This window comes from Schistocerca gregaria, chromosome 10 (assembly GCF_023897955.1).
Source record: "Schistocerca gregaria isolate iqSchGreg1 chromosome 10, iqSchGreg1.2, whole genome shotgun sequence".
In the NCBI taxonomy this organism is placed as follows: Eukaryota; Metazoa; Arthropoda; class Insecta; order Orthoptera; family Acrididae; genus Schistocerca; species Schistocerca gregaria.
Genome location: NC_064929.1, coordinates 173,114,287 through 173,124,785, shown reverse-complemented (window position 1 = coordinate 173,124,785; position 10,499 = coordinate 173,114,287). Strand labels below are relative to the sequence as shown.

Below are 10,499 nucleotides of genomic sequence, written 5' to 3'. Positions count from 1 at the left end.
CTAGGAGTTTTCATTAGGTCAATACATGCCTAAGATGTCATTTTTCATGAGCAACACTGTGTTGATCACTAACTGTGTGTACAAAGAACAGCTCTCAAGCATACTAAACATCAATGACCCACTGCCCTCTGGAATAATGTAGGTTTCTTTATGGACCACATTTTCATCACTTGGGAGAAGCAATCACTAGTTTATAGTAGGCTGTAATGATTTCAAGTGTAATATCTCACTTCACCTTGTACAATTTATAACTTTGGCATTCTCCTGTGATTAGTGCATTGCTTCACAAATCAAAGAAGTAAACAACAGTTAGCCAAGATATGGGATCTCTTTTCCTTTTCTTTTTTTATAATACCTGCCACACTGTCTGTGTCATGTTAATAGAAACTGACAATCATAGCACCTGCAATGGTCAATGGTTCAAATTTCACTTTCACAAAAGGAAAACCAGACTGTCTGTGGGTTTGGTGTTCAGCAGGAGGCAAAACCTTGTTAGTGGTCTGGCTGTGAGACTCGAAAGCATTCTAACCCCCATGCTTACATTGCCGGGTTTTGAGAGAACTGTCGGGAGGCGGCAGTGTTCCACAGGTCCTGAAACACACAAAGTGTGGCAAAAATTACTAATTCATTAAGTCACTAGAAACTGCTGTCAGCATTTCTATAAGTATTGCATATGAGTGCAGCTTATGGAAACTATATGAACACAAGTTCAAAATCCCTTTCTTATCTGCAGGAATTTACACTAGATTATAGCACAACAGCTGTAGGGACCTAGATTAAGTTTATTCATTGTGGATGTTTATGACTGTTTATTCAGTGTAAATACAGAAAATTGCAACACTCTCATTTCATTCTCTTCAACAGAACAACCAAAGGAAACAGAAAAATCTAGCTGAAGAAATTAATAAATTACACCACACTTCACGTCACTGTAAAAAAGAAAAACCAGAAAACATTAACAAAACTTTATATAAAAATGCAGAAATTTCCAGGAAGCCAACAATTACCAGTGTTACCATCTGTAACTTTTCTTGCTATCCAGATCAATATAAGAATGTTTAATCACATGCTTAACGACCCAATGGATACAAGTGGAAGATATAAAGAAACAAAAATTATAAAATCAGCTGCCTCCAGTAATGAATACATTAACTAAACCAACCAATTTCTGGATAACCACCCACAAACAAGAAGACCATCTTTGCAATAAGTTGACTTTCCTTAAGGAAGATTTCATACCAAATTGCCAACCTCTTCAACTTGTATGACATAAAAATAAGCTTCTGCACAAGTAACAAAATACAGAATAATATCATCCACAATACTGAAAGCACTAAGCAAGAATATCAAAAGTCAGAAATGTCCAAACTTCTGCAATTAACAAACCGGTAGAAGTACAGGGATGCATTCTGTATTAACACCCAGAACAAATCCGACTTTGCAGAATGAGTTACTGGGCAAGAATTGTGGCAAACATTGTAGAAAAGAACCAGGCAAGAAATTTGACTTTCCTGAAGGAACTGAAATATCTTTCAACACAGATACAGCAACCAGTCTACCTACTCAATGACAAATGTTGCCTTCACAATTATGAAGGCTTACTATTAACAAAAAAAAAAAAAAAAAAAGCCTGACCCCTCTCTATCTCTCTTTACATCTTACCTACATTGATATCACTGTAAAAAATCTACCAGAAAATAAATCTTGCATGATATATCTAAGCTTTCTACTCTTGCTTTTAAAAGTAATGTTCATGTATATATCAAGAGCTGCAAATATTGGAACTTCACTCTATTTTTGGGCATTTCTGTTCAGTTTTGATTAAAGTATTTACCCACACATTACTTTTATTATATGCAAACAAGCACAATAAAATTGTCTCTGAGCAAAGTATGTAAGATCTTCATAACATAGACTATTGTCTGAAGTAGTGATGGAAGGAATCAACACTGTGAATGCTGCATGAAGGGCTATGTGAGGATCTTTTCTGAGCAGCACATTGCAAATCATACCACATATGCTGAATGTTCAAATCTGGGGAGTTTGGTGGCCAGTGGAAGTGTTTAACCTTAGAAGAGTGTTCCAGGAGCCACTTTGTAGCAATTCTGGACATGTCAAGTGTATCATTGTCCTGCTGAAATTGCCCAAGTCCATCGGAATCTCCAATGGACAGGATGCTTATGTATGTGTCATCTTTCAGGGTCATACCTAGCCATATCACTCCAACTGCACATCTCCTACACCATTACAGAGCCTCCACAAGCTTCTACTGTCCCTTACTGACATGCTGTGTCCATGGATTCAAGAGGTTGTCTCCATGCCTATACATGTCCATCTGCGTGACACAGTTTGAAATGAGGTTCGTCCGACCAGGCAACGTGTTTCCAGTCATCAACAGTCCAATATGAGTGTTGATGGACCCAGTTAAGGCATAAAGCTTTGTGTCGTACAGTCATCAAGGGTACACAAGTGGACCTTCAGCTACAAAAGTTCATATCAATGATGGTTCACACTCTGACACTTGTTGATGGCCCAACATTGAAATATGCAGTGATTTGCAGAAGAGTTGCACTTCTGTCACTTTGAACGATTCTCTTCAGTTGTTGGTCCTGTTTTTGCAGGATCTTTTTTCGGCTGCAACGATGTCGGAGATCTGATGTTTTACAGATTCCTGATATTCACTGTATGCTCATATGGGAAAATAACCACTTCATTGTTATCTTGGAGATGCTTTGTCCCATTGCTCATACGCCCACTATAACACCACATTCAAATTCACGTACATCTTGATAAGCTGCTATTGTAGCAACACTAACCAATATAGCATCTGTGCCAGACACTTGTTTTCTTGTGTAGGTATTGCCAACTGCAGTGCCATATTCTGTATGTTTACATATCCCTGAATTTGAATATGCATGACTGTGCCAGTTTTGTTGGCAATTCACAGTATCCTGTGAGAAGATACCAACTGCCGGCACAACCAATCCACATACTGTGATGGAAGAGGTACATGATAGTGAATGTGTTGTGTTGTTTGGCAGTTGATGGTATTCTGGGACCATTTTTTCCTCAGAAAGAAAACAGTTACCTCGATATGCTCAGGCTGTTACTATGACTGGCTGACTAGCGAGACACAGTCTTTTCCAGTAATATGGTGCACTGCCACATTGGGCTCAGACTGTGGCAGATTTTGCGGACCAGGTGTTATGAGGTATGCTGATTTGATTGGTGCTCTAGACCACCAGGCATTAGAAACGTGGATTTCTTTCTATGAGCATATACCAAGGACAGAGTCTACCAAGCAGCTGTCAACCACATCTAAAATTTAATGAACAAAATCATTTCTGCCTTTGCCACAAGTGATGCAGATATAATGTGCCCACTGGTGCACACATGTTGAAATTGATTAAATTGCATAAAAAACTTTGTGATACTATGTCACATAAGCCAAATATGGTGTGAATACCTTAGGTTTAATTTGTTTGAATACTGTAACACATCAGAAATGTTCTGTGACTTTTGATACACTCTGCATATCCTCTGCCCATTGCACGTTAAAAACTTTATTGTGCTGTCAGAGCCCTTGATATGTTAGAGGCAAAACCACCACACATTTCAAGTCAACCTCCTGTCCAGTTTATGTGGTATTTGCTCCACTGACAAGATGTACATTTTTATGCCTGGTAGTCTTCTGCAAGGGACCCATTGCGTACAACTTGCCATCACAATATTTGGCTGAAAACTGGTAGACATGGGTCTGCAGCAATTCCTGTTGTGTTTGAGACTGACTGTCAATGGCAACTTACAACATTCATCTCTATGACTGACTACGAGTTAGCATCGTAATGTGGCCACTTTCATTATTATGGGGTTGCAAGTGGTACAACATTACTTGTAGACAAGCTCGATAGTCTTCACTGACGCACCAATAAATTGGGCAACTTAATTCATTGGCACATCCAAACACAATAGCTCTAATCTGTGGCTTCAATCCATTGTACTACACAAACTGAGGGAGTCATTAATGCATTGACAACCTGTAGCCCATATGCAAGCAGTAATTCGGGTTGATACAGTTGTTGGATGTGCTCCTGGGGGATATCATGGAGCATTGAAATCCCAATATGTTTGGAGGGCCCTGCCCATAGCACTACATTCTCAATTGGGCATGGCAGGTCTCGGAAAGCATAAAGACAAGCAGTAGAAGCTCTTCTCATATGCAGGTAGGCATATCTCACTGAAATGTTAACTCAACATCGTCTGCAACAAAGGGCAATAAAATGGGGTGTAGTGCTGTGGATGAAAACTCCTGCTACAAAACTAATGGCACCCCATACGGTTGCTCTTGATTATCGTGTCATGTCTTTGGGCTGGAATCTCAATGATGGGAGTGGATTGAACTGAGACCGATGGCCAGCAAAGACATGTCTGGAGATGCTTTGGACAGCAGTGTGATACCAACCTGACAATTGCCTGATAACCAGGAGTGATTGACTGGGATTCCATTTGTATTTTGTAGAAGGACCTCTTTTTGGCTTTCCTACAGCATACAACAATGTTCCAAGTACCATTCTGTTGCCTTTCATAGCAAGCCACCCTTGTGAGAAGTGGCCCCTTATATTGCCCCAGTGTATCGGGAGAGTGATTCACGCCTGTACAGTGACAGATGGTATGAAACAGTTCAGTCGAGTACGTAGTTCTAATTTTCACCCACCAGAGTCTAGTAGTACACAGACGTCCAAGAAACAGGTCAAGAGAATGTTCATAGCAATGTGAGTGAGGTCTATAGTAAATATGTACATCACTGTACACTGTACAGTGGGGAGTTTAGTATCATAATATGTTAAGTAAGTTTATGGTGAAAGGAAAGCCAATTCGAGTGAAAATGAAAATTGTTAATAATGTAAACTAAGTATAATGTATCAAAATGTTTAGTATTTATTTTGGGAAAGTCATGAAAAATGCGGACTAATGTGGGAGAATACTGTTTTTCTAATGGCCTTAAAGAAAGCTGACCTATCAGAAAGTACCGTAGTATTCTTCGTTCATCTTTCCTCTTGGATATACAGAATGCTTACAGCAGTGTAAGGATTCAGAGCCCTGCCTTTAAATGGTATGGTCACGTGTAGTATCAGCTGCAAAGGAAGTTATCATTTGCCAGTTTTAGTTGTGCTACACGTTTCAAAAGTGTAGGCATATACATTCCGGTATGTTTTTTAGAAAGTTCGGTTTTATAGGTAACCTTGTGTATGAGAAAACACAGTAATTCCACGTGGAAGATTGGTGACTAAAATTGTGAGTGCATTGCACACTGACAATCTTAAATGGAAATGCTTGCCATGCTTAGTAGCCATTCAGATTTCGAGAAATATGCTAACGTAAATGAAAGGATCAGTGCATGGCAATGTTAAGATTAGCACGGGCTTGGCAGTGAACATCTACATTATCAATGTACAAAAGTTTTTCCAGCATTTCCATGTTTCATTCAAAATGAAGATCTTTTTCTGATTCTTAAAATAGTTACATTGTATGCAGCCTGGTGCGAGTTACAGTACATTAGGTCTCTACTCGGATTTCCTGCCGGCGAACTGCTGCAACCAGTTGACAGGTAGGTGCTGGTAAGAAGGAACTGCGCCACCAAACTTGGCTTACATTTCAGCAATATGATGCCTGCCTGTGCATGGTGAGAATTTCTAGTGCTTCTTTCATGCAGTCCAAACCCTACCTTGGCCAGCAAAGTCACCGAATTTCTCTCCAACTGACAATGTTTGGAGCATTATGGGCTGGAGCCTGCAACTAGCTTGGGATTTTCACAATATATTACACAAACTGGACAGTATTGGCCACAATACCCCTCAGGAGAACTCTGTCAATCAATACCAAGCTGGAGGTGAAACAATTTGTTATTGACTTGCTCAATTTGTGAAGCTCTTTCTGTGGAATACATAATCCAGTTTTTCTGAGAACGTAACGATTTGATTGTTGCTACCTGTACATCACTTCTACCGGTTTCCATCCCATTCAGAAAATTCCTTTGTAGAGCCTTTTTTTATGTCTTAGAGTGTACAAAATGCATCTGAACATTTTGTGAATGGTCTCAGAGAGAAACAAGAGTTATAAACAAAATGCTTTGACCAGCCTTTGGAGTAATCACCATTACCTACAACAGACTTCTGACTTCAGTTGTCAAGCTGTAGGAAATGGTCAGCAAACACTTCTTGTGGAATCACTTAAAGCACCATGGGCACACAATGAAGGATGTCTGCATCATTGCCGGAGATGATACCTGATGTTATCAGTACTATCCACAGAGCATGCAGCAGTAAGTGATATGGTGTTCATTGTCTCCCCAACATCCCACAGGTACAAATTCATCATGGATCAAGCCCTTTCCATCAAAAATTGTGACTGATAAGTCTTAATCTCAGAGTTTTTTTATCAAATTTGTTTTGGGAGGCAGGGAAGATGATGAAACCTGTTGCTTGATCTGTGGATTGTACTGCTGGCTCTGCCTCTCATCTATAATAGCACAGATATCCAACAATGCATGGCAACTGTGTGTTCAGTGACTCCACAAGAATTGTTTGCAGACAGTTTCCAATATATGTCACAAGTGTTTTGTAGCTAATGGTGATCACTTTGTAACTTATTTTCTGAGACAATTCACCAAACTTTCCAGATACACCTAGTACAAGAAGCAATAGACACATTATTCTCTTACATATACCATCAAGTAACATGTGTATCAAGATAGGTCACATTTTGTCCAAAGAATGTGTTGCTGAGAGTTTTACAGGCATCTAGAACAGGTTGAATATGGGTTAGCTTTGAGGTAAGAGTCATTGTTGTCTCCCAGTATTGGCATCTTAGTTGTGAGAGAATAATCCCATGTGAGGCGGATAGAGGAAAGAGCATGTAAAAGGCACATTATAAGATATGTGAGGAGGGGAGGCAAATAACCTAGAGTAGCATCTATCGACTCACTTCACTGAGTGGTCAGCACATCTGACTGCCATGCAGTCGAGATTGGGTTCATTTTCCAGACATTCTCTCTGCTCAGGGAGTGGGTGATATGTAGTCCTTATCACTGATTCATCATCGCCAGCATGAATGTCACCCACCATGGTGTCAACAGGGGACCTGCAACTTACCCAGCAAGTGACCCCCAGGTATCAATGTCCATATGATCACCTCATTCCACCTAGAGCAGTAGAAAGGGAAACGTACCAAACGGGGAGCAATAGCCAAGTATGTTTTTCATAATTTAAAACCATTTGTCACCAAAGTCTGAACATTATGGTCTTTCCTCAGAAACATACAGTGATCAGAAGTCCAAAGTAGCAACTAGAATGATAAGGTATCAGTGTACTGTCAGATATGAGGCTCCTCTGACATTATTTATGAACGTTTTTCATTTTCTCCTACATAAAGGGTGAAATGAACTCCCCTGACCAAATTCAGGTGGTGGTTCAAGGACGTTTTATGAGTATTTTCGTACAATGGACCCTTGGTCTTCTGTGGCTCACTGCGGAGTAATAATGTAATTATGATTTATTTAGTTTCCTACCTTCATTTCTTCTGAAAATACACTGTCCAGACACATTAATGTGACTAGCCATCCAAATCTTGAATAACCTCTTTTTGCGGTGCACACCGTTGCCAGACAGGCAGGAAGAGATTCAATGAAACGATCATATGGCATTAATGACTGGCAGACCCCGTCTGGGCTTTATCAGCTGCCTACTGCAATTATTTTCATTTTATGCTGCTTTTGAGACTCACTTGTTGGTGACAAGAACAACACAACGCCCACTCTCCGAGACAAAAATCCTGTATCGAGCTGGAAATCAAACTGCCCCCCACATGTCTGTGAGGTTCTGTATTAACAGGGGTGTGGAACCATGATGATTTCATTGCCAAGTCCAGCTGTTCGAGGTTTCTCATGTGAGGATCCATGGAGAATACAGCTTGGCAGGGGGATTCCCACAGATTCTCAGTTCGTTTAAATCCGAGGACTTCAGTGGCTAAGGGCATATGATAAACTCGTCCTGTTGCTGTTTGAACCACACATGTACACTGCAAGCTGTGTTGCATTGTACTGCTGGTAAAGATACATCTGTCAATCCATTGTGCCTCCCGGAATATCATCACCACCCAGGGAATGCCACAGACTCCCTCCCCTGTTGTGCCCCCCTTCTGACCACACACGGAGATAGTATCTACGTGTTTGTCTTTTAACATGCAAGGCAATACATTGCTCAGCAAGATTGCCATGTCTCACCAATTTTGAACATTTGGAGCACCAGAGGCAGATTCTTTAAAGCAGGTGCGATTTTGATGATGTAACGAACCAACTGAACTGAATTTGGTACGATATCCGTCAGGAGGGCATCCACTAACTTTATCAGTCAATGTCAAGCCGAATAACTGCCTGCGTAAAGGACAGAGGTGGACCAACACGTTATCGACTTATCAATATGTGAAGCTGTTTCTCTTGAATTAATCATGCAGTTTTTCTGCAACTGTAATCATTCATTTGCCCCTAAACGTACGTCATGTGTATCGATTTCCATCGCACTGGGGTAATTCCTCCGGGACACATTTATTTTCCTTTGTGTGTAAATATATTTGGAGCATGTCATTCAAAAGCTTTTAAAATGAAATAGAGGGGAGCGAGTTGTTAGGAGAAGAGAATGAATTAGACTCGCGGATCATATGGTGTTATTGGCAGAGGGCGAAAGAAGTATGACTGAAATGTTAAAAGAGTTAAACAAGACACGTGAGTAAACTGGAATGATCAATAATAAGAATAAGGTAAAATGTCCGGTGATAAGTGCAAGAAAAGTAAGAACAACTATAATGTTAGGCAGAAAGATACAGAACAATTTAGTGTTTTTAGGTAACTGCGACGCGATATTATGGACGACATTGGAAGTAATAAGGAGGTGAAAACACGTACAGCAATTGCCAATGAGACGTTTCATAACAGGAGGCTTTTATGTGGGTGCGTTGAAAGGGGATAAAATAGGCAGGCACAGTGAGAAATGAGGTGTTGAGAAGAGTGGGAGACCAGAGAGATATTTTAAAGGTAGCAGGATGAGCAAACACAATTAGCATGGGCACTGAATGACAAGAGATTGTTTATTGATGGATTGTATGGAGGGAATAGTGAATGGAAGAAGAAGAAGAAGAAGAAGAAGAAGAAGAAGAAGAAGAAGATGAAGCATAACTAACCGGGTAGTGGACAGTGTAAGGACAGAAAATAGTTGTGAGAAAACAAAAGGGTAACAAATGATGGGACTGCATGGAGAGCTACATGTGAAGACCTGCCCTAGGGCAGAACACTCATGGTGGTGGTGGTGGTGGTGGTGAAGAGGAGACTTATGTAGGACATTTTGCAAGATGCCCATTTTCTTGTAATCCAAATTCAAACAAAAAATAGGCAGCTAATAATCTGTACTCTACAGACGACCGTAAAGTGCATGGCAGATGGAACTTGCCGTTATACCAGTTATTTGAACTTCTTCCCACTCCACTGACATATGGAGCGAATTGGGACTGCTTAAAAGCCTCTGCGCGTGCTGTGCTTAGTCTCTTCTGGTCTTCACGCTTCCTACATCTACGATAAGTAGGCGGTTTCAGTACATTCCTACATTCATCATGTAACGTGAAACTTTCAAAGTAGTTCTCCACGTGATAGTTTGCTCTTCCATGGCATAGTCTCCATCTGTCATCAACTGTCTGTTAGTTCAGTTCTTTGAACACCTATGTGACATTCTCTTCTGGCTCAAACAAACCTGTGAGCAATTTTGCTGCCCTTCTCTATATCAGTTCAATATCCCCTGTTCGTCCTATCTCGTACGGGTCCGATGAATCTGATTAATGTTCCAGGAGGGTCGCACGATTATTTTGTAATCAGTCTCCTCTGTAGACTGATTGCGATTCCCCAATATTGTACCAATGAACCGCACGTGCTTTACCTACAAATGTGCTTATGTGATCGTTCCATTTCATATCCCTACAAGTTTACACGCTCAAGTATTTACATGAGTTAACGAATTCCAGCTGCAGCGCACTGTAGCTGTACTCATCGGATTCTACGTAGTCTCATTTTGTGAAATGTTGGTACTGTCACAGTAGAATATTTGACTATGCTAACAGAGCGTCAACCTCACTTTTGCTTGCACGGCTTCCTCTAAAGTGTTCTGTAAGTATTGGAGACAGACGAAAATCGGATGGGACCCAGTCGGGACTGTGTGGAGGTCAATCGACGGCAGTGAACGAACGGCATCGGAGTGCTGCAGACGTCGCAGCGCTCGGCTGTAGTTTCGCATTGTAATGATGAAGAAGAGGGTGCTCCACGTGCGGAGCAACTCTTCGGATTCGTGCTTTCAGTTTTCTCAGCTGTTTCTCACACACCAACATAGTAACATCACACACCGCTATGTTACACGGTACAAATCGGATCCCTCTACCAGCAGAGGGCTGCAGATATGTAG

General features: G+C 40.8%; 1 protein-coding gene across 3 annotated transcripts in view; it reads right to left on the bottom strand.

Annotated features, from left to right (window-relative positions):
* Window positions 1-297: 297 nt before the first annotated feature.
* The window catches only part of LOC126293273 (uncharacterized), an 869,155-nt gene continuing 858,953 nt past the window's right edge, over window positions 298-10,499 (bottom strand). For 2 of the 3 annotated variants that reach the window (XR_007552257.1, XR_007552258.1), the window contains one exon: window positions 298-403. The gene's annotated coding sequence lies outside the window, so the exon portion shown is untranslated. Of the gene's footprint in view, window positions 404-447; window positions 489-10,499 lie in introns of those variants that run through there. The other variant, XR_007552259.1, reaches the window with a different exon arrangement.